Source organism: Trachypithecus francoisi, unplaced genomic scaffold (assembly GCF_009764315.1).
Source record: "Trachypithecus francoisi isolate TF-2019V2 unplaced genomic scaffold, Tfra_2.0 Lachesis_group2, whole genome shotgun sequence".
NCBI classification, from domain to species: Eukaryota; Metazoa; Chordata; class Mammalia; order Primates; family Cercopithecidae; genus Trachypithecus; species Trachypithecus francoisi.
This window is the reverse complement of record NW_022681465.1, coordinates 54,612,606-54,637,559: the sequence shown is the minus strand read 5'-3', so window position 1 is coordinate 54,637,559 and position 24,954 is coordinate 54,612,606. Positions and strand designations below refer to the sequence as shown.

The following is a 24,954-nucleotide window of genomic DNA, read 5'->3' as shown; positions in this document are numbered from 1 at the left end:
TCTAAACCAATTTGGCAGTGTTTTGGTGAGCAGGACATGAAAGAGAGAAATATTTCCTCTCTTTTCTATCATCGCAGATCTAACTTGCTTGAAGTTCCACGTGGCTTAATGTTGCTGACAATAAGGAAACAAGTAGCACAGAGTCAGCAGATTAAGTTTTCAGTAATAAGCTTTCATCATGTCACTCTCCTGCTCAAAAACCTCAATGCCTCCCCACTGCTTATAGGATAACTTCCTCTCTCCTCAGATTTGTATCCAGTATGATCCATCAGCACCGACAGCTTTTGGGAGATTATAGTTACTTAGGCATGTCTGTCTTCCCTACTAGAGTATGTACTCCTTGAAAACAGTCTATTCATTCAAAGGCATTTCCAGCTTACCTACATGTTGAGCTTGATATGGGGAAAATACATTGTTGAGGAAGACATGTCACTGCTTTCAAGCCCCAAAATTACCAATTCAGTTTGTGCCTTGCTTTTGGGAGCTACTTGCTAACGTTTCTAGAATTAAATTTTAGTCCCATTTGCTGAAGTCTGATAACCAGATTTGAATGCCCCGTTCCACCAATTATCAGCTGTATGATCTTAGGCAAGTCATTTAACCTCAGTTTCATGAACTACAAAGTGAGATGATGTTGCTACATATTAGTGTTGTCATGAGGATTAAATGAGAAAATGCACATACTGGGTTTAGCACAGAGCTTAGCACATCATAAGTGCTTAGTAAATATGAATGTTTTCTTCTCAGTAGAGCTTGTCTATAACTTATAGGGTCTGTAACCACACAAACACATATCTGATGCATACAACTCTCCTTACCTTGAATGGCTTTCCCTGTTGCCCTCTGACTCTAGCTCCTCTGTTAGCCATTCTCTGCACTTACAATTTGTATCAGATGAGATCCGGTGTGTTCAGGATGGTATGGCCATAGACACAATCTGTATCATACAGACAAGCTGCCTTTTAGTAGAACTAAACTTTTCCTGTGTCTTTTTGTTCCAAGACATAAAAACAGTGATATAAGAGCAGAGATAATGCTGTGATTTTCCAGCAGTGCCCAAGATAGTCTTGTACTCATAGAATGTACACGCTAACCCATTTTTGAATGTAGTGAATAGTATATGTAACACCAAGTTCAACAGACTTTTTATGGGTAGCAGTTAGTCATTGTAATGATATCCTTTTGAGTTTCACAGATTCAAGGGTGAAAACTGGAATTTTGATGTCATCTAGTAACATCTGCAAAGGAGTTTCCACAATGTCCCTAGATTCCAGTAAAGAAATTCTTTCTTACCTTTAACTAGTGATACAACTTAAGTACTTTTCCTCATTGAATCAGCTGTAGCAATCGGGGAAAAATTAGTCATCATTCTCCTAATAATAAGCCTACATATACTTTAAGACAGTCATCAAGTAATCCTCTTCTCCCAAATGTACAATCAAAATATTTATTTGCATAACTAATATCACAAACGGTCTAGGCAAACAGACAAAGTCGCTCTCCTGTGAATATTATTAGCTTGTAGTTCACGGTTTAGGTGACTGTTCTGGAGTGAAATAAAAACATCTTCAGAGATTTCTACCGGTCAATCAACACTTCAAATATTTTTCTAAGCTGCCCCTGGTAATTGCAGTCTTTTAAGCATTTATTGGTGGTAGAATGGAAATACAAGAACAGCAGTATAGTCGTCCACTCAACAAACATTCACTGAGCACCTACAGTGTGCAGTATTCAGCGACACAGTGTTTGCTAAGCAATGAAGGGCATGCAAAAATGTATAGGAAGCAGAAGCAACTGTAAAGAAGTTCAGGCCGAGCGCAGTGGCTCAAGCCTGTAATCCCAGCACTTTGGGAGGCCGAGACGGGCGGATCACGAGGTCAGGATATCGAGATCATCCTGGCTAACACGGTGAAACCCTGTCTCTACTTAAAAAATACAAAAAACTAGCCGGGTGAGGTGACGGGCACCTGTAGTCCCAGCTACTTGGGAGGCTGAGGCAGGAGAATGGCCTAAAACCCGGGAGGCGGAGCTTGCAGTGAGCTGAGATCCGGCCACTGCACTCCAGCCTGGGCGACAGAGTGAGACTCCGTCTCAAAAAAAAAAAAGAAAAAAGAAGTTTAGAGAAAGGCACAAAAATGTCCTGAGTACCTATTATGGGCTGGACACTGCACTAAGTCTTGGTGTGTACAGATAAAATTTCTGACTGAGAATTCGGTAGTCTAGAGGTGAGTGTAAGAGTCTTATATGTTCAGTATAGTCTTATAAGTGCTGTGAAAGATGTTAGTGGCAGTGAATATTCTGGGCCACAGAAGAATACTCCCACCTAGAGCTTGCTTTGTGCTTGAGTGGAGACTTAAAGGAAGAATATGACTTACCATAAAAAAAAAATGGATAAAAGTAGAGAAGGACATTTGAACAAAGGGAACAGCATGTACAAAGGCAAAAGGGGAAGAGAGACCATGCACATTCCAGAAGTTACAGGAAATTTGCCTGGAGTGGGGTGATTGTGAGGCAGTTGTGCAGAGAAAGCTGGAGAGTAAGCAGACTGATTCGTGAACAGCTTTCTATAAGTACCATGAAAAAGACTGGGTTTTAAATCCTTGAATAGCCTTGGGGAGCCACTGGAGGATTTTAAGTAGAGAAATGACCTGATCAGATTTGCAATTTAGAAAACTCACTCTGAAAGCTGTGTGGAGAGATAGAGAGAGAGAGGAAGCTAGTGGAGGGGACAGCACAAGGATCTAAGTGAGAACTGATAAAAGTATGAGCCACGCTAGGTAGAGTAAGGAACGAAGAGGAGAGGATTGCATGCAATCTAAAGATTTCAAAAAGCTGGGACTAGTGTGTGCCCATTTCAAAAGACTGGGCAAAGATGATCTATTTGACCAACGTCTAGCAAGATAATATTAATTAAACACCCATAGATTTAACATAGGCAAAAAGCATTTACTTTTATTACAATGCATTTACTTATATCGCCTATACATGTCCTTTAACTAAATTATTTCACATGATAGAACCAAGTACCTTTTGCAGAACACATCTTTTTAATAACAATGGAAGTCGATGAGGAAATCAACATTTTACTTTCTTCAGGTCTAATTCTCCCTAAAAACACACACAAAAAAACACAGACAGACAGACAGACAGATACACAAACACAAAAAAATTAAAACAGCAACCAAACGAAAGAAAAAAGTATTTTAAAAAAGATAGATAGATAGATTAAAGACAAGCAACATCTCAAAATTCTGACTTAGATAATTCAGACCTTGGCTGGAGAAGCCTCCAGATCCCATGCTACTCACTTGCTGTCTTGGTTAGGTTTTCAAAGGCAGACTCTGAGATGAGTATGGAATACCATACGTTTATTAGGGATCGACCTTGTGAAAAAAAAGTGAAGGAAGTAGGATTGGACAGAGAAAGACGTTACGTGGATTACAGGCCTGACAACGCATAAACCAATCTGGCAGAGATCGCTGGAGCAAACACTGGCCATCAGAGTGTCCTCTGTCTGGCCAAAATGTCCTGGTCTTTACATCCCAGCCTCATTTTCCAGCTGCAAGCTGCCTCAGGGAGGATGTGATCTCTCGAGAGGTGGTTTTTTGCAACTGAGGCAGACCTTGAAGATGCTGGCACTCCCCAGAGCAGAGTAGCATGTTTTTTCTTAAAAGAAGATCTCTGTGTCTCCCACACCTGCACACCCCTGTTTGGATGGCGCTCAAAGATAGAACCAGGCCATATTCTTGGCCTTGGTAGAACTATATCTAGATTGCTCCAGCCAGATGGCTATATCTCCTATACTTAGAAGTACTATTTTGGAGTTATAGAAACATGAAAATTGTGTTGAGAAAAGAATTCAAAATTGAGTTTAAAATCATTTATTAATAATAAGATACCAGTGGGAATGAAATGAAAAAAAGCAGAAAAAAGTTAATACTAATATGAGGTTATTGTTTTCATACCTTTCAGTGTATATAGTGGAAATCACAAAATGAGACATACAAAGCAAGCATGTAGGTTCGCAGAACTAGAAGGCAGATTAGAAAGGGGTACAGAGCCCTCCTGAACGCTAGGAGAAAACTGGTTTCCTTCCTCCATTCAGTCAGTTACAGCCTCACCTGAGGGACCTTTACCAAGACATTTAAATTCTCTTTGCTTGCATCACTAATACCTGAACGGTATTTATAACAGGAATACTATTATGTAGAAATATGACACAAGGTACAGGATAGAAGTGGAGATAATTTTAAAAACCAGTAGAATGACTAAATAAAGATTAGCTCATCAGAGTTTAGAATATCAGTCTTTTTTAACATCATGGTAGAGTGAGGCAGAAAATAGTGAAGATCTTTAATTGTGATTCCTGTAACTTGGTACTATGCACTGAGTTCATAAATTCCTCATCCCCTGGAATTTATCTCTATGGCTAAAACTCATTGATTTAGATCCCATAAATTTGTAATGTTGCAGTAATACAGTTGTAGTATGTCATTCTGGCTGAGAAAATATTTTACAATGGTTTCCCCCCTTATAAAGCAGGAGCCTACTAATCTCCTTCGAGCATACCTTCAGATTCTAAGCCCAGCAGTTATTTCCATAGTGTCAAGCGTGGTCATGATACATTATCATGGCCCAATAATGACTTGTATTTTTTAAACTAATTGACCTATTCTTAGAAAATATCTTTTTTTTTTTTTTTTTTGAGGCGGAGTCTCGCTCTGTCGCCCGGACTGGAGTGCAGTGGCCGGATCTCAGCTCACTGCAAGCTCCGTCTCCCAGGTTTACGCCATTCTCCTGCCTCAGCCTCCCGAGTAGCTGGGACTACAGGCGCCCGCCACCTCGCCCGGCTAGTTTTTGTATTTTTAGTAGAGATGGGGTTTCACCGTGTTAGCCAGGATGGTCTCGATCTCCTGACCTCGTGATCCGCCCGTCTCGGCCTCCCAAAGTGCTGGGATTACAGGCTTGAGCCACCGCGCCCGGCCAGAAAATATCATTTTTTCATAAAATGCAAATTATTTAGAAAATTACAAGTAGCATCAACTTCAAAAAATGTATTTTTCACCAAAATTTGGATATGGGGTTTTCTGCTCCACTTTCACATCATAGGTCCCATTGTAACCCCTTTCCCAACCCAACTAATGGAACTCTGTCTACAGGCCATTCTGTATTTCAGAGAGCTCTGTCCACTCAGGCCCGGAAAAAACAGATTGGTGCAATAATGCTAGGGTGAAAAGAGAAGGAAAAAGGAGGAAGGAGGTTCAGAAATGGTAAATTATAATATCTAAACTAAATATAAACCCATATGTGCCCCCAAAATATCTCAAGAGTAACCAGACCAGGCCAGTTTCCCACAAACACTTCGGTCCTTGAGTTTCTTTATGACAAGCTGTATTACTTGCCTATGGAAAATAATGCACATAAAAGCTACTGTCTTAATAACTTTTAAAAAATCCAACAAATTAAGTTAAATGCATTTATTTTAAAAGTGTCTATGTTTAATGAACAATTACATTAGATGCCTGTAACTTTTTTTAATTGTAAAGAAAATCTTGGTCTTAGGCACAGAATCCATCATGAGTATAACAAGAAGACCCCTGTGGCCCTCCCGCGCTATCACAATGAGCGCTGCTAACACTTGGCACTGGATGCCAGACCGTCTGCCACTGTTGTCCCCCACAGCTAGAAGCTCGACTGTCACCTTTGCCAGAAAATGGATTTTGTGCAGCACCTACTTCCTCTTATTGTTCTCTTCCAAAACAATTTCTCCAACTAAGGTGTACTGGCTGAGTCTAGGTCACATGTGTGCAAATATATATATATATATATATATATTTAAGGGTGCAACTTTGCTATAAGAAAAGCTTGGAAAGTGTCTTTGGGGCTCATACTTTGGAAAGACCGGACTCCTGCTGTGGGGGATTCCTGAAACACAGCAAGGGTGTTCAAAAGGTAGTAAGTGGCCACAAAAACCTAGGCATGTATCTGTAAGAGTGAAATGCAACCAAATACAGATCCTGAAATGTGTGCATCAAATTACCAGTAGTGGGTGTTAAATTTTCCCAATCATGGAACTAGGGGAAATACTGGTATTCCCAGGGGAGCTAAAGAATCATCTGAGCACCTTTTGCTGACATCTTTCCTTGTGTCCCGGACAATTCCAGATGGCAGGGAGTTCCTGCTCAGGCCTCTGGCCGGGCCTTTCTCCACGAACTGACCCTTGCTACTGTGCAGGGGTAAGCTGCCAGGCCAGTGGGGACAAGGACTCACCTACACAGGCATAACCTGCTCTCCATTAACAATCTGGAAATGTAACTGATACATAGTGGGGTAAAGAAGAGGTTTCCAGCCTTGTTACTCTATATCTCCTAATTATTAGGTAAAGGAGAACATTATAATTGAGTTATGAAACAACTAAATAAAAATAGAATACCTGACAGAGAGCTGCTTTACATGACGTTTCTACATAAGAATAAACAATGCATTCTTTGTAGAGTTTAAAATAAAATTTAAAAAGGTTAGCTTTATTCTATAAACTACAATCTCTTGTTGTAACTAGACTAGTGCTTGTATTTGTTGACATCTTGATTTATAAAAACCTGAACAAGTTCAGTTTCAATAATTCTTTGTGTTCAAGGAACACAAGAGAGGGGGGGAAAAGATTGATGTCTGCCCCTAAAAATGGCATATGCAAAAGATTTAGAATGCTCTTTGTTCAACTCTGGGTCAGATTTCATGAAAAAGGGATTGAAATTCCTTTTGCTCCCATTCTTCATGCATGTATGGAGGTTTGTGTTCCTAATGAGCACCAAGAAGCTTCCTTGCACAGACTTTGTCTTTGAAAGATAAAATAACCTGTTTCCCTCAACTCTCCTCCATCCTGTTTCTCTGTTATTGACACACCCTCCTCAACCACAACAAAGAATGTGTGTTAATTGATTCACTGTTGAAAAATTCAATTTAATGCCTAGAAGTGGTGGCATGTGCTAAGTAATCAAAGTTGGACCTGAGCAGGGGAATAAAGGGGAGACTGGGTTCTGTTATCATTTTTTAACACTGAATCACTATGGGGAGGTAAAAGCAAGAGTAATTGTGTTCATGAAATGGCAAACAAGTGGTTCACCATACATTCAGATTAATGAATTTGGTGTCGTAATGTGCTTTGAGACTCTTTGTTTAGAAAGAAACATAACAAATGAAAGTGGTCATATAAAAATAAAACAATTTGGAAAGAATCCCATGTAAGCCATGCTTTTTCATAAAATGTTAGTGTCTTTACATCAAATGATAAAAGTAAAAAAAAAAATAAAACAAAGGAATATTCAAAGTACAGGTTCTCGTAAGGAAAAGCAACCAGATGAGTTAGAGAAAAACTCTCTATTTGTGTTATGTACAGAGAAACTCCCCTTCTCCAAGTAGCCCCTTATCCTAAACGCATGTGATTCTTATAATGCAGTGCCCCCCTTATCCATATTTGCATGTGTAATTCACTTTCCTACTATCGTCCATGGCTTGTATCACTAGAGTAACAATTACAATTATTTTAAAATTTTTATTATTATTATGAGACAGGATCTCACTCTGTTGCCCAGGCTGGAGTGCAGTGGTGCAAACATGGCTCACTGCAGCCTTGACCTTCTGGACTCAAGTGATCCTCCCACCTTAGCCTCCTGAGTAGCTGGGATTACTGGGATTACAGGCTTGTGCCACCATGCCTGGCTAATTTTTGTATTTTCTGTAGAGATAGGGTCTCACTATGTTGCCCAGGCTCGTCTCAAACTCCTAGCCTCAAGCATTCCTCCCGCCTTGACCCCCCGAAGTGTTGGGATTACAGGCATGAGCCACCACACCCAGCTGAGATTATTTTTTAAATGCTCTTTTCAGCATAGCACATCAGTTTTGCTACAGGTTCCATTTTCAAGCAAATATAGCAAGGCATTAAACCTAATTGCTGATTCAGGCTTAGCATACCAAAATCTTGTAGATAAACAATACTTTACAGATTACTCAGAGTCCTCCTTCTCCAAATCAGTTTCGGAACCTAAGAGGATGAATCGGGCTCAAGAATACCCACAAAGTTGTGAGATGATTTAATGGATTATTCCAGTCCCGGAGCTGAGAGGGCCAAGAAACAGCCCCATGTTGCTGTTGCCTGGAGACATGTTCTGCCCCATCACATGACATGGATGATGGAGAAATATGGTAACTAACATTTACTGCTCTTCCTGCTCTGTTTTCTTGCTCTTCTATGGAATCAATGACTTATTTTTATTTATGGCATTACAGAGGCAATAGATGACATTTCATGCTTTGTCAACAGAGGCATGCCCTTCATTTTTGCCACCAGTAGGAATGTCAAGTAACAGCTAATATCTTTGAACCCAAAGTTGCCAGGAAATGTGAGGGCAAAATTTGCCCCTATTGCACTGTTTCCAAGTCAATCAGACACCACCTGGAGCTCAAATGTGACCATGGCCTACTGTATCCTGATTATCCAGTCTATTACATTTCAGAGTTCTTTTTATTTCCCTCTGTCAATCCCATCTTTCTCTTGGCCACTGCGCTGCTCCTCCACCTCACTGAAGATCTAGAAGGAGAAAAAAAGTGAAATTAGTTTATTAATTGTGCTTAATGTTGGGGAAAATTATTTGGATCAAAGTATTTTGCACAAAAAGTAGGGTTTGAACGTTATCTGTGGGTCTGCATCTTTATCCCTATTAGAAAACCAAGTTAATTAAGAAATAAGCCCAGCTTGGTGGTTCACACCTGTAATCCCAGCACTTTGGGAGGCTGAGGCAGAAGGATCACTTGAGGCCAGGAGTTCGAGACCAGCCTGGCTAACATGGTGAAATTCTGTCTCTGTTAAAAATACAGAAAGTTAGCCAGGCATGGTAGCGCATGCCTGTAATCCCAGCTACTTGGGAGGCTGAGGCAGGAGAATATCTTGAACCTGGGAGGTGGAGGTTGCAGTGAACCAAGATCACACCACAGCACTGCATTCTAGCCTGGGGGACAGAGTGAGACCCTGTACCCAATAATAATAATAATAATAATGGTACTTTTAGATGTACTTACTAACAAAAGCCTTACTGTTTTCAAAGTTCTTTCACATAATTATTTATTTTGATCTTCCTAAAATTCCTGTGACATATGTTGAGCTGATATTATTTATTTTTTATTTTAATATCATCATGAATTGTCTCATTTAGTAGATGAAAAAACTGAGGACAAAAATGGTTGAAGCTTGCTTGAGAATACCTACCTAACAGTTGTGAAGTTGAGACTAGGTACCAGCTCTTCTGACCCATGGTCCTAGATGCTTTCCGCTGGATCGTCTGCCTCTGTTCTCTGGACAGTCGCACAGTTCTTAGCTGGAAGGGTCTTATATACAATTGTCCCCTTCACAACCTTCTAGGTTCCAAAACTGCTGTTGTAGAACTTAGAATGCATTGTCCCACTAGAGCAATCATGCTTATGTTCTATAAACCCGTGTCCATTCTCAAAAACCTATGATTGATCCACAAGAGTTAAGTACGTTACTTCAAAACAAAATATGCTTCACAGAACAATATTCCCTCAAAAAAGTTTCAAGGAGAAAAGTTTCAAGGTCAAATAAGTTTGGGAAGTACAGCATATCATACATCCCTCTCAGAGATTCATAATGTACATTTGCATATTAAAGGCTTTAAGTTTTCTTTAAAGAAAAGAAAACTGCTTAAAATGGTTCCATTGAGAATTCATCAACTTTCTTTGATTTTGAAATCTTTTTAGTGAGTAAAACATACGAACACCCCAAACTACAGTTGCCCAAAACACGTTTTGGAAATTGCTGCTATAGAAAAATAAAATGCATGACGATTTAAGATATTTGGAGCACTTTTTCCGCTGTGAGCTTAAGGGTTACCCTGAAGGCAAGAGGGATGTTGGTGATCATTCCCTTGATATCAGTCAGAGACTAGAATTAGTGATGGGTGTTATTGGGACATACAATGCAGAGCCAGACATGGAAGGATAAGGAACACAATGATAAAGGTGAGGAATGATGCCTTGGAACACTGAGACGAGACTAGGAGGACAGGCTGGAGACACATAAATGGTGAGTGACAAGAGAGCGGCTAGCTTGGGATTTGTCCTGTCTTCCTCGTTCTTCTCCCTCCTCTGGTCCTGCCACTACAGACACACTCCTGGACAAAATCAAGACTGGGAAGCAGGGATGTGGCAGAGGCACAGAGGGGTGGACCCAAGCACTGAGGGCTGCCATGGAAGGAGAAGACCAGAGGAGAGAAATGCCAAGCAGCTGGAGCAAAGAGGACATCTAGCAGGAGTAACTGGCTTCCAATTGTTCTTCTCAGGAAAGGATGAAAACCAGAGGCTGCTTTTGTACCCTATGTCCTCCAACAGTCGGGTGACCATCCAATTTGTCATCCATACAAAGACATTTTTGCACTATTAATCACCATGTGAGGACAACAGATGTAAACTGAGCCTATTCCAGGCATGCAAAGATATGTGTTCACCTTATCCAATATTAAATGATAGTTGAAAGTATGGAGGAGTTATTTGGAGATTGTGGTGGTTCCTTTTTGAACTATGAACCATGGCATTCAGAAAAAAGTAAGGAAGTATGTATTGATAATGTTAGTTATAATGACTTCCACTTCAAATAATTTATTTAGCCAAAAATGTTTTCATGACCCCATTCAGCAAATATGTATTGGGCATCTGTGATGGGAAAAGCACTGTGCTCCGTCCTATAGGCGATGTGGAGATAAGCAATACACATTATGCTCCAAAGGAGCTTCTGGTCAACACAGTGAATTAGGGGATGTGCTCAAATACACAAGTTGCAAGTAAATGATCACAGATGGTTATCAGAGCACTAAGAACAAAATGCTGGGAAGTTCTGAGGAGGGGAGGCTAGAGGACACTTTGGAGATTTGACCATGCTTGAACTAGGCCTGGGGGGACAAGCTGATTATTCACAGTCTGGGGGCACAGGGAAGGGGAGATAGACCTTTCCAGGTGACAGGACAGCAGATGCCCAGAAGAGTGTGTTTGAGGTGCTAATGGTGCAATTTGGCAGCAGTAGAGGATCCATGAAGAGGACAAGTGGGAGATGAAGTTCAGAAAGTTAAGCTAGGCAAGCCGGTGTAGTGACTTAAATGCTAACATATAGCAAATGGATATAATAAATTCAAGAAATAATTGAAAACTTTGATTATATAGTAGCAGACTGGGACAACCACAAAGTAGAACGGCAGCTCCTTACTGCTCTGGAAAACTTTGGAAATGTTGGGGCCATCTCCGCACCTTTACAAGGTTGAAGCCAGAAAGCTGAGGGACTTAAAAACATATGAGTTAAATATAAATATAAAGATTTTTATCAAATCTGGTTTAGGCACTCATTTTAGCTTTCTATTTCTGCTGTAAAACATTGGCTGGGCGCGGTGGCTCACGCCTGTAATCCCAGCACTTTGGGAGGCCGAGGCGGGCGGATCATGAGGTCAGGAGATCAAGACCATCCTGGCTAACACGGTGAAACCCCATCTCTACTAAAAATACAAAAAACTAGCCGGGCGAGGTGGCGGGCACCTGTAGTCCCAGCTACTCGGGAGGCTGAGGCAGGAGAATGGAGTGAACCCGGGAGGTGGAGCTTGTAGTGAGCCGAGATCGCACCACTGCACTCCAGCCTGGACGACAGAGCGAGACTCCGTCTCAAAAAAAAAAAAAATTATCAGAGGTTTACTAGCCTAAAACAATACAAATTTATTCTTCTACAGCTCTATGGGTTAGAAGCCCAACATGAGTTTCAATGGGTTAAAATCAAGGTGTCAGCAGGAACATCCTTCCCTCAAGCCTCTAGAGAAGCCTCTTGAGGCCTGAGAAAAATCTCTACAGGTCTGAGGGAAGAATGTTCCTGGGTTTTCTCCAGCTTCTACAGGCTACTCACATTCCTTGGCTCGTGGCCCCAGTCCTCCATCTTAAAAAGCAGCAATGATGGGTGGAGATTTCACACATCCTATCACTCTGACCTCCTCTTCTGACTTCCTCTTCACTTTTAAGAACACTTGTGATTATATTTAGCCCATATGAGTAATCCCAGAGACTCTCCCTGTCTGTTGATTAGGGACCTTAATTCTCCTTTGCCATGTAAGTAACATATTCACAAGTTCACAGGTTCATGAGATTAGGATAGGAACATCAGGAACATCTTTTGGGTGGGGGGCGGCTACTATTGCTGCCTACCATAGCAACCTAGCAGTCAGGATCTTCCATGATTTTTTGACTATCCCACAGCTCCTACCCCAAGCATAGGCAAATTGCTTCATCCTGTATTCCTCAAGGCATCTGTAATACCCATTGCTGTATAAAACAGACTTCTACTGAAGATGTGTGGATCACCAAGGGTGATCACAGTATCACAGAAAAGCACTCACATTTGAATATCATGTCTTTTTGCTCTAAGATTTTTGGGAGTTTTTTTAAATAATTATTTTCCCCTTTGGTCTGCCCACTCTCTCCATCTCCAGGGAATTTTTCCCTCTTATTCTCTCTTCTCCAAGCCCCAGGCCTGCCAAAATACCTCCCTCCCAATCCTCACTGGAAATGGAAAATTCCTGTTACTTTATTATTTAAAGCAATTTGGCTTGGTTTATCTTAGCTTTTCCTATCCAGGCCAAATCCTGGGCCTTCCCCTTCATAACCAAAAAGATCCATCAACATCTTCTGAAACAAATTCTGTGTCTGCAGTCTGTTTTAATTCTTTTTAATAGGTACTCTTCTTCTCCCTACATGCTATCAGAGAAGGCTTTAATACCAATTTTAGAAAGAGCATTCCCTTTCCATTACAGGCAGGTGACCTTCTGAAGTATGGGGACTAATTGGATGGTGGTTTACAAAGTAATGAAACTAACAGGCAAGTGATCACCTGGGATAGTGAAACCAGCCTGAGTCTAGGAATCAAGAGAACTGGGTATTTTCTCCAGTCGTGCCTCAAGTGACCTGGGGACTTTGTGCAAGTCATAGTCTCTCTGAGTCACCATTCTGTCATGTGTAAAATAGGAAAGTTGAATTCTGGGTTCCAAAATTCTAGTTCATTAGATTATGTGCTTTGCACTTTCTTGACGTAGAGTTTGGCTCTTGGAGAAATCAGCTCTAAGCAATCTAGGTAATATTCAGCCTGTAGGTCACTCGTAAAAATTTAGAGGACTTTGATGAAATGATGAAGCTGGAATTACATATTAAAGACATACTTTCTAGTGCCTTAGGGATCTCTGATCATACTGTAAATGCCTCATTGAATTAGTGGAGTTTATGTTTTGTTTGTAGCCAGGGGAGTTTGACATAATAAGCAGTTGAAAACAACCAGTGTCACATGGGCTTCTGAGACCACAGAAACTCAGCTACTGTGATATCTGGTGTTTACACTCAATTTGGGGACCCTAAGCAAGTATTATTAAAAGGGCTGTTGGGATGGTAGCCAACCTGTAGAAGCCACAGTGACTGACTGAAAAGAGAAATGTGACAAGAATCAGAGAGTTTTGGGGCAAAGATTAATTTCGAGGTTGCATATGGGATGGAACGAAATAGTGGCAAATAGGCAGCAGGAAAACCAATTAAGAGACTATTGCAAATGTTGTCATAATAAAAATGTAACAGGATGCTGGATGGGACTTTTCCTGTTGTCTCAGGGTTTCCGCTGAAGCACCAGGGCTGGAGACAATAGGCAGTGGGAGTCTGCTCATTCTCATGACAGTTCCTGAGCACATCAATGTGGGACTTGCTCACCAGGTTTTTGACTGTGTATTCCATCATGCTCTCATCCTATTTATATGGGAAATTAGTGAATCATTAAAGAGAAGACTCTAATGTGTAAGGGAGTTTGGGAAAATGGAAAGTGCTGTGGTTTCTCTCTCCCCTCAAATCACATGTTCCCTGGAGTTTAAAGAACAGAGGCTCATGCCTGACTCTTGACTAGAGGTGGGCAGGGACAGAGAGGACAGCAATGGGAGAGCCTGATCTTCCAGAATTTGACAGGGAAAGGCAGGTGAATTTCCTATAAGTTCAACAGATAACCTGGAAGGTAGCTGAGTTCCAGGACTGCACGCTGGACCAGAGAGTATTGCTTTCTTGGGAGAAGAGTGTGGTGTTTGACATTCTTAACAGTGACCAGATGGAGGGATGAGAGTCTCAGAAGAACCCACAAAAGTGTTCCATGAAAGGAAAGGCCAGCAGATGGACAGTTGCCTGGATGGAGGCCGTTTGAGAGAGTCCATCAGGAGAGAACCGAAAAAGAAGTACAAGGACAGCAGCTATCATCTCCCTTGGTTGTCCATGCTGCCCCCCAATCCTGCCCCATGCCACTATCCTATCCTCAACCCTAAAGGAGCCAGAGGCAGGTGACAGAGAAGGTAGAACCAGGAGGGCCAAGGAGCAGATCCCGCGCTGCTGCCTCTGTGGATCTGTGGGATCCCTGGCCTGGCCTGAGCTGAGGAGAGCGGAAACGCTTTCAAATGGGTGGAAAATGGAAGTTTTGATTTAGGTTGGACTAGATGTTTTCAAATTCTAAAAATGAACTGTTGTCTAATATCCTCAAGTAACAGGAAAATACACAGAATCTGCCTGAGGTATCATTCAGGAGTAGGAAAGGGAGGTAAGACAGAGCATGTTTGAAGGCAATGAAATTTAAAAATAAAACTACTTTCTGTTCGTACCTCATAGAGTCCAGATCCAATAATGACATGATATGAAAGCAATAATAAACAATGAAAATAGCAGCAATAATAAGAAAAACCATCTGTTGAGCATTTATAGTTGTGCCAGACTGTTAGATGCTAAAGATGCATTAATTTACTTAGTCCTTCCAATAATTCCGTGAGGTACCCGCTACTATTAAATTTAATCCCATTTAGCAGATTTGAAACTGAAGCTCAAAGAGGTTAAGTAATCTGCCACAAAATAGAGTTAATAAGTAGCTAATTTCATATCCCATAATCCATTTAAAACTAGAATAGGGTGGCAGTTATAAAAGCAGAAGAAAGCAAAAAGTGAATGAAGTCTATGTGTTTATCATTCTAGTCAGGATATCATAATTGGCAAAAAGTGGTGATGGTAACACTTTAGTTATTATACAGCCCACAAGTAACATTTGCTGCTAAACATAAAACTAATAAATGCACACGTTAGGTAATTTGCTTTTGTTGGGTTGTTGTGTTTGTTTTGATTTGATTTGTTGATTGTTTTTGTTTCTTAAAAAATGTTTCTTGGTCATTTTGAAATTCCTTGTCTGGAATGCAACTAATATATTAATTTGTCATTTATGCCATGTAGATGTTCTATTAGGGTATTTGATGGGAATAACTGAGCGCATGTTCATTGTTTTAGTGATGATGTAGCAGCTTAAAATAGACACCTAAATTCAAGAACCGCTTCTACCCTATGAACTCCTTGAAGTAGGGATCTTATTTTCCTCCTCATTGAGCTCTAACCTGCATACTCATGAGGTATCTGGCACACTGTGGATGCTTATTAATCTAGGACCTTTTCATTGAGAACCTGCTGGGTTCCAGGCACTGAGTTGAGTTTTCTGTGCATATGCCAGCGCATACCTCTTTATGGGTGTGTGTTTGCAGCCTTGGCCACACCCTTTCTGCCATCTATAGAGAATTCTGGCTTTTGCTCTGCAGCTTCTCCTCTTCTCTGCTCTGAGGAGAATCAGACTTTTTCCAGGTTCCTAGGCATTTCTGATGCAGAATTAAGAGACCTGGAGCCAGAGGGACAGAACTAATGAGGTGAGAGGAAGGGGAAGGAAAGGAAAGATTAGCCCTAGGAGAGCAGGACTTTGGGGAGAAGGATGAGAGAAAGGCGTGGCCATTCATGTTTCTCCCAATCAATTTGTCATAGATTACAAACAGGGTATCCTTTATTGTGCTCTAAGAAACCCAGGTAAAGAATGTGATTTACTTCTGTTTCCAGCCTCTGTCTCTTCTCCAAGAGAGGTCCAAGTAGGTCCCAGTTTACATATGTATTATTTCTAATACTTAAAACACCCTGACAGTGTAGGCATTATTGTTTTTAATTTCCAAGTGAGGAAAGAACCTTAAAGCAGGCCAGTCATTTTCTCAGGGCTCCCCAGCTAAAGCTAGGATTTGAATCCAGTTCTGGTGAGCCCAAAGCCCGCCGTCCTTCTGCAATGCCACACTACGTCCCCATAACCATCTCTTGAATTGAGCTGAATCAAAATGCTTCCCTTGTGAGGGGCCTCTATTTATTCTGGTATCATACACAAATGAGAATGGCTTATTTCTGATATTTGATTCAGAAGAGAAAAGCTTAACTACTATCCTGGAAAGCAGGCCTGTCTTCTGTACTAAGCTTGCCTGTGGGCTTGATGGTTCATTTTGGAGTCCAATCACTCTGCACCTAGGAAATGGCAATGTTTACCACAAAAGGTTCAGCAAAGACTGTTGCTAAAATTGCTCTGTGGCCATTCATGTTTCTTAAAATCAATTTTTTGACCAGGTAGCTGCCTGATGCACAGAAGTGAGAAGGAAAAGGTTTCTGGAAACTGCCAACCAAGTTACCCCAGACCTTTCAATGGCTGGATAGTAAGCAAAAATATATGCACTTGTTTTGGTCAATTATTATCTTAAATGGCTTGAAAGAATGTTCTCATGCTCTATTGCCATAGAAACCATGATAAAATTTCTTATAAATACTTCAGAAACAGGACTACCCACTCCCATGGAAAATGGATAGTGTATACAATGGACCTCCAAGGAAATAAGTGACTGTGTGACAGAAGATAATATAACTCATTAAAAGAAATCTTTTTATGATCCAAGTCGTAATGGATGAACTGTGTATATGAACAGGAAAGGGGAAAAAAATGAATCTGACAGTCATATGAGGTGGTTTTGGACTGGTGTTCAGACACCATTTTCCAAAGTTGCATAAACTTTCTTTCTTACTGAGGAAACATTCCATAGGCATTAACAGTGAAGTGACTGCATCTATATTCAGAGAGGACATGCACAGAGCCATTATGGACCAGACAGGAATTGTATAAAAATGATTTGACAAAAAAGTCAGTGTGCTATGCCAAAATCCAGAGTGCTCTACCTCAAGGTGAATCATATTCAATTCCAAAATGTCAAGTAGATTTAGCCATTTTAATCTTTTTATTAGATTAAAACTTGATACCTTTATAAAAGCTAAAGAAACTGACTGGAATTACAGACTCCAGCACTGATAAATTATGTGATCTTGGGCGAGTTGCTTGGATTCTCTAAGCCTCAGTTTCCTCATCTCTAAACTGAAGGTGGTGCTTATATTTATGGCAGGATTAAGTAAAATAACCCAGGCAAAGCTCTCCACACTGTTTTCAGCACTCAGTAAGCACTCAGTGGTAAGTGTTAGAAATTACTTATCAAAAGTAATAATAAATATAATAACTGATAAGTTTGCACAACTCATCAACATATAGTGCTAATTTTTTCATTTTGTTTTCCCCTTGAACTCATAGACAATATCTGATCTTAAATAATTGAAAAGAATGTGCTTAGAGAGGAAGCAAACACAGATCTGAAAGTCACAGTCCATGCAGTTTCTACATTGCTCTGACCTTTCTGATATTGGTGGATCCGGAACATTCAAAGTGCCATGGGCATCCTTCTTGCAGTATTTCCTCCTGATGTTTGAAAAGAAAGTCTGTTTTCATAAGACCTTGGGCCTGATTTCCAGTGGGAAAAGGGCTGAAAAAAATTTGGCTTCATTTCCAAGTATCTTTGCACATTTCCCCAATTGCACAGAACCTCCAAGCTTCCCCAGATTACCTCGTTTCAATGACATCGAATCTTTCAAAGGGAATGTAATAATTCCACAGAGGACTTAGCATTTCTGACAGCCTACCTCCCACTGTCCTTAGAGCTTCATAAATTATGCTGCCTCTGAATGTGAGCTGGGCAGCACCATTTTCCTGGCCCCTTGCGTGATTCATGGTTTCTCTTAACTATGTCAGTGCCTTGTCAGCAAAGCTGTTCATTTTGGACAGAGTGTGATGCGATCTGCTTCTTGGAGGACAGCTTGCTAATTACGTACTGATTTTATATACTGATGATTTTGTTTTACAATTTCAAGGTAACTAATAACTATTAACTTTAGAAATTACTTCCAAATTCAGAAAACATTACCTTTTAATTAACAATCTGCTCTCTGCAATACACTGTGACCTGAGAAACCACTCTAATGGTAATACACTGTTATCATTAAAATTAACCAACAAACCAAAAGAATGGTGCTGTTAAGGTCAGATATGGAGAGACAGTAATTAAAAGAAAGTGAAACTAAAAACAAGTATCAGACCAAAAGATCAACACGGCACAGACAGCCACTGCGCCAGCTTCCCTGTTTTGCGCTGCCCAAACAGCTCCCTCCTGACCTGCAGTTCTGCAGAATTCCAAACCTAGGCCCTTCTGGAGCTCAGGGCTGAGAAAATGTGTTGTGTGGTTTAGTAATGGAGGCTCAAAGCAAAGTGGATAAAACATTCCTGAAAATGACATGCCTCTAAAGTTCCCTCTGAGGTATCTATGATCTTTACGTAGGAGAATGAGCTATAAATTTTTTTTTTTTTTTTTTTTTTTTTTTTTTTTGAGACGGAGTCTTGCTCTGTCGCCCAGGCTGGAGTGCAGTGGCCGGATCTCAGCTCACTGCAAGCTCCGCCTCCCGGGTTCACGCCATTCTCCCGCCTCAGCCTCCTGAGTAGCTGGAACTACAGGCGCCCGCCACCTCGCCCGGCTAATTTTTTGTATTTTTTTAGTAGAGACGGGGTTTCACCGTGTTAGCCAGGATGGTCTCGATCTCCTGACCTCGTGATCCGCCCGTCTCGGCCTCCCAAAGTGCTGGGATTACAGGCTTGAGCCACCGCGCCCGGCCTGAGCTATACATTTTTATGAATAAGTTTTCTCTTTTCCCAGCCTTTAGAACTTCCCACAGGTCTTTCAAGCTACACAGGCTCTTCCTGACTTAGGAAGCTTCCACTCAGGGACGTTTGGTGGAGGTTGGTCATCCCAGCACTTTGGGGGCCTTCCCAGCATTGCCCTTGCCCCTGGGTCCACAGGGAGCGTCTTGTCATTGCCAGATGCTTCTTTAGAGCTAGGGAATGCAGAATTGGGAGAAAGAGGAGAAGAGAAGAAGGAAAAGGGTACATAGGATATATCTAGGAAAAAAGGTTTTCAGGATTTACAGAATAGAATTCTTGAAAAGCTACAGGATGAAGTCAAGAGGGGTACAAAAGGAGGTTGTGGACTGTGTGCTGACAGCATGGTGTTGGAGAAAGGCAAATAAATAACTCAATCAATTATTTTGAAATTACCTTTTAGGTACTGGCTATGTTTCTTGGTCAACATGACTACCTTGAGATTAGACCTCTTGAATTTCAGCCTCAGGAGAATTTCTTTGGGAATGATTACCACAGACAAAAAGTTGGCACTACTCAGTTCTACTGCCAGAGTCCACCTGACTTCCGAGGCTTAGACACAGGAACCCTAGAGTCAGTATCCTGTAAGGCTCCCTGCCAACTCCCAGCTCCTGCTGTTGCTCAAGCTCCTCCACCCGTTCCATCCCGGGTCTTTCTCTTTAGAGTGTGTTAAGAGATCCAAGGCTTACAGAGAATAAAGGCATAGGGATTGTGCTTCCTTAGAAGGTTTTAAAAGTTGGCCCAGGACAGGCCGGGTGTGGTGGCTCATGCCTGTAATCCCAGCACTTTGGGAAGTCGAGTGGGGAGAATCACCTGAGGTCAGAAGTTTGAGACCAGCCTGGCCAACATGGTGAAACCTCATCTCTACTAAAAATACAAAATTAGCCAGTCGTGGTGGCGCATCCCTGTAATCCCAGCTACTCGGGAGACTGAGGCAGGAGAATCACTTGAACCTGGGAGGTGGAAGTTGCAGTGAGCTGAGATCATGCCACTGCACTCCAGCCTGGGCAACAAGAACAAGACTCCGTCTCAAAAAAAATAAATAAATAAAAATAAATAAATAAATAAAAATTGGCCCAGGACAGAAGGCTAAAAGCCATTATGGGTTAAGTAGGGTTTTTTCGGTTTTTTTGTTTGTTTGTTTGTGCTTGGCCTGATAATCTACCATTTTAAACATTGTTTCTGTTGGAAAAAAATGTGTTTTGATATCCCCAAAGTGACTATATACAGGGATTTTTAAAACAATGCCCAAAGTAGGTCTAGGATTGTCATTCAGTGCTTCTTAGGTTACGTTGATGTTGATTTGGCTTAATTTTTATTTTCAAAGGACAGAGTCACCATTTATATTTTTAAAATATGTGTATGTAGGTATGAATATAAATAAGAGTATTGGATATACACCAAGATATTAATAATAATCTTTAGGTTGTAATATTATAACTGATACTTTCTTCTGTATATCTTTATATTTTCCAGAATAAGAAAACAATGAGGATTTTTCATTTTTAAGAAAGCAAATAACATTGAGAAACAAAATTTACAATCGATTCAAAAAACATTGTAAATACTTAGGAGTAACTTAACAAATGAAGTGCATAACTTCTCTGCTGAAAAAGGATACAATATTGCAGAGAGAAATGAAAAAAGATTTAAATAAATAGAAAGATAACATGTTCATGGATTGAAATACTCAATGGTGTCATAATGCCAATTCTTTCCAAAGTGATCTATAGATTCAATGCAATTTCAGGCAAAATCCCAAGAGGCTTTATTGTAGAAATTCATAAGCTGATTCTAAAATATGCAGTCATGTGTCACTTAATGATGGGGATATGTTCTGAGAAATGTGTCACTAGGCAATTTCATCATTGTGTGAACATCACAGAGTTTATTTACACAAACCTGGTATAGCACACTATACACCTAGGCTATGTGGCGTAGCATATTGTTCCTAGGCTACTACCCTGTACAGCATGTTACTGTACTGAATACTGCAGGCAACTGCAACACAATGGTAAGTATTTGTATATCTAAATCTGTCTAAACTTAGAAAGAGTACAGTAAAAATAAGGTATAAGAGATAAAAAATAGTATTCCTGTATAGGGTATTTACCACGAATGGAGGTTGTAGGTCTGGAAGATGCTCTGAGTGAGTCCGTGAGTGAGTGGCAAGTGAATGTGAAGGCCTAGGACATCACAGTACACTACAGTACACTATGGTAGACTTTTTTTTTTTTTTTGAGACAGAGTTTCACTTCGTCACCCAGGCTGGAGTGAGGTGGCACGATCTTGGCTCACTACAACCTCCACTTCCTGGGTTCAAGCGATTCTCTTGCCTCAGCCTCCCGAGTATCTGGGATTACAGGCACTCGCCACCATGCCTGGCTAATTTTTTGTATTTTTAGTAGAGATGGGGGTTTCACTATTTTGGCCAGGCTGGTCTCGAACTCTTGATCTCAGGTGATCCACCTGCCTGGGCCTCCCAAAGTGCTGGGATTACAGGCGTAAGCTACTGCACCTGGCTCACTATAGTAGACTTTTTAAACACTGCACACTTAGGCTATGCTAATGTATTAAATATTTTTTCTTTCTTCAATTATAAATTAACCTCAGTTTACTATGACTTTTTAATTTTATGAACATTATAAGGTTTTAACTTTTTGACTGTTTTATAATAACAGCTTAAAACACAAACATATTGTACAGCTGTACAGAGTATTTTCTTTCTGGCCAAGCACAGTGGCTTATACCTGTAATCTCAGCACTTTGGGAGGCCAAGGTGGGTGGATCACTTGAGGCCAGGAGTTCAAGATCAGCCGGACCAATACGGTGAAACCACATTTCAACTAAAAAGAAAATGCAAAATATAGCTGGATATGGTGGCACACACCTGTGGTCCTAGCTGTTCAGGAGGCTGAGGCTTGAGAATTGCTTAAGCCTGGGAGGCGGAGGTTGCAGTGAACTGAGATCATGCCACTGCACTCCAGCCTGGACGACTGATCATGACTGTGTCTCCAAAAAAAAATTTATTTCTTTGTAAACTTATTCTACAAGGCTTTTTTTATTTGTAAAATTTTCTTTTTTTTTTTTAAATTGAAACTTTTTTGTTGAAAACTAAGACACAAACACACACATTAGCCTAGGCCTACACAGGGTCGGGATCATCAATGTCACTGTCTTCCTCCTCCACATCTTGTCCCACTGGAAGGTCTTCAGGGGCAATAACAGTCATGGAGCTGTCATCTCCTATGATAACGATGCCTTCTTCTGGAATACTCCCTGAAGGACCTGCCTGGAGCTGTGTTACACTTAACTTTGTTTTTTATGTTTAATAAGTAGAAGGATTATGCTTCAAAATAGTAAAAAGTATGGTATAGTAAATGCATAAAACAGTGACTTAGTGGTTTATTATCATTACCAAGTATTATGTACTGTACATAATTATACATGCTAGACCTTTATATGACTGGCAGCACAGACGGTTTGTTTACACCAGCATCACCACAGACACTTGAGTAATGTGTTATGCTGCACTGGCTATGATGTCACTAGGCCATAGGCATCTTTCTGCTTCCTCTATTATGATCTTATGGGACCACCTTCTTATATGTAGTCATTGACCAAAACGTTTATCTATGGCACATGACTGTACAGAAAAAAAAATGTTGATGTTTCCTAACTTTCCATTCTTCGCAGGTTATGACTCCTTCTGCTGCTTTTGACTGGGCCCTGCCTTCTTCCTCTGGTTGGGTAACAGGGCTCCCATTTGGAAACTGGTACAAAGGCCCCAGTTGCCTACCCAGAAACAGCCTCAGGTGTTGTATGGGCAAACTTTACCCTTTGCCTCACGTGGGTGAGCCTATTTGAGAACATCTTAATAAAACGTTTCCTGATCACTATGGACAGAGGGATTTTTATTGTTGGGGTGGCCCGATATTTTCATGCCCCTGGATTCCTCCTTTATTGTTTCCCTTTCTCTGATTCCTTGTCCACCATCTGCTCCTCTCTCATGGCTGTGTGTTTCTTCTTTAACGGTTGGGGGTCAGGTTAGCAGCTGCAGGAGAACTTGATTAGTGCCTTGTCTCTGTGCAGAAGCATTTCCCTGACAGCATTGATCCCGGTTTCACTTTGCAGGCAGCTCCACAGAGAGGCTTGTGCTGCAAGGGAGGTGGACTGTTGTCTGGTCAAGGTGAGTTTGGGGCAGTCTACTAATTCATTCCTCTTTGCTCAGCTGTTAATTTTGCTTAAATAAGAACTGCCTGCAAGTTTTCATTTAAAATCCACTGCCTGACTGAGACCTTGTGATGGCAAGATTCAAAGACAATTTTTATTGCTAAGTTATTAGTCCTTTGAAAGAAGGAAAATTTGATGTTTAATATTTAAACAGTTTCTATTTTGCAAAATTATTTGATATCTGAATGTTAACTGCGTAACCATTTAAGGTCCATTTCCATAGACTTTTCCAGACATTTCAAGCATACAGGAATTTATTTGTAATGTTCCTGCATGAAAAATTGACATCTATTTTCTGCCATGGTGGCCACTGCCAACAGATATGTCCATTAGGAGTAAAATAAAGAAACACTTTATATTTTGATGCATTTCAATTTGTCCATTATACCAGATTGTTAGAAAAGGAACAAATTCCTTTCATCTTTAAAATGTAACCACTTTTTTAAGTTTTGGAAAATTTAACAGAATTTAGCACAGGGAAATTGCATTATCTCTGGGCAAAAAAGAATAACTCTGAGCATTTTCATTTCATTTTTTTTTCTTGATTTTTGGTTTGATGTTCAGGAGTCATTTAAAAAAATTGGCATAAATGTGCTCAGGTGTAGACTTGACTAAGGGTTAATTTCTCTATGCATTTTAATGATGTCTTTTAGGACATCCCCACTTTTATGGAGCTGGTGCTTCCCTTAACCAAAATGTTCCATCTCCAAACACTGCATGTGATAATTTAAAGGCATATTCTATTACTGTACAAAATTGAACTCAATTACTCTCCAGCCCAAAACAAACTGTTCAACTTTTCCTTTGTGTAGTAGCCATAATTCCTACAAGTTGGTACCATACCAATATAAGAAAGTAAATTCACAAGCTTCCAGTGGAGTACAACACAAATATTTAAGTACAACACTAAAGTGTGGTACTAGGAAGAGAAGCCAAAGTCCACTGTGGTTCAAATTAACAAATTCATTCATGAATGCTAATTATGAATTAAACTGTAGATTAAAAAGAACAAAACAAAACAACTTTCTTCCATAAATTGTGTACATTTGCGTAGACAAAGAGGCAGCCTAATATGGTGGAAACTAATCAGGCAGAAACCTAGGCTTTGGTCTCTAGTTTACTTTGCCAAATGAGCTTGGGCAAATCATCCAACCATTGGTCATAGTTTCCTTAAGTATAAAATGGGGATAAATTATTCCAGATCAAAGATTATATGAAAACATTCACAAAACTATAAAGCCACATTTATGTATTTTTGGTTTATGGTTGGAGATGTATTTGAAGTGTCTGCATTACTCAGAGCCCCTTTCTCCAGGAACTGCCCTTACCTATAACCTTTGCTAAAGTGGTAGGCATAGCAGTCATGTTTGTGCCACCCTCCCTAGTGACACTGGTGAACCAGGGATGGACACCTGAGCAAGGACACTCAATAGCAGTGGGGACTCAGATCTTCTCTTGAAATTAAAGAGACTTAAGAGTGTCCTCAGATAGCAATATGCTGATCATAAGAAATTGAGATATATGGTAGCCATGTTCAACCATGAGCATGCTGATGACAGGCAGAAGGCAATGGAGAATGGAGCAGAGGTACAGAGAGGAGCAATAAGAGAAGAAGCAGATGTCCAGTAAAAAGGAAAAAGTGCCATAGGGTGGCAGGGGAGACAAAGGAAGTACCTTAGTTCTAGGTCCGGTCCTTAATCCAGCCCATGGGCCGTACAATCATTTTTTTTTACCTAGGATGGCCA

The 24,954-nt window shown here is 40.6% G+C and overlaps 1 long non-coding RNA gene across 2 annotated transcripts; it reads right to left on the bottom strand.

The window, feature by feature from the left end:
* On the bottom strand, positions 1-24,954 carry LOC117064447. Of its 2 annotated transcripts, XR_004429463.1 has the most exons (7): positions 24,884-24,954; positions 17,624-17,689; positions 15,609-15,763; positions 8,507-8,587; positions 3,028-3,108; positions 819-937; positions 1-114 (listed from the first exon to the last, which is right to left on the bottom strand). It is a non-coding gene; the product is annotated as an uncharacterized LOC117064447 (long non-coding RNA). The 2 variants fall into 2 exon arrangements; XR_004429462.1 differs by lacking the exon at positions 15,609-15,763.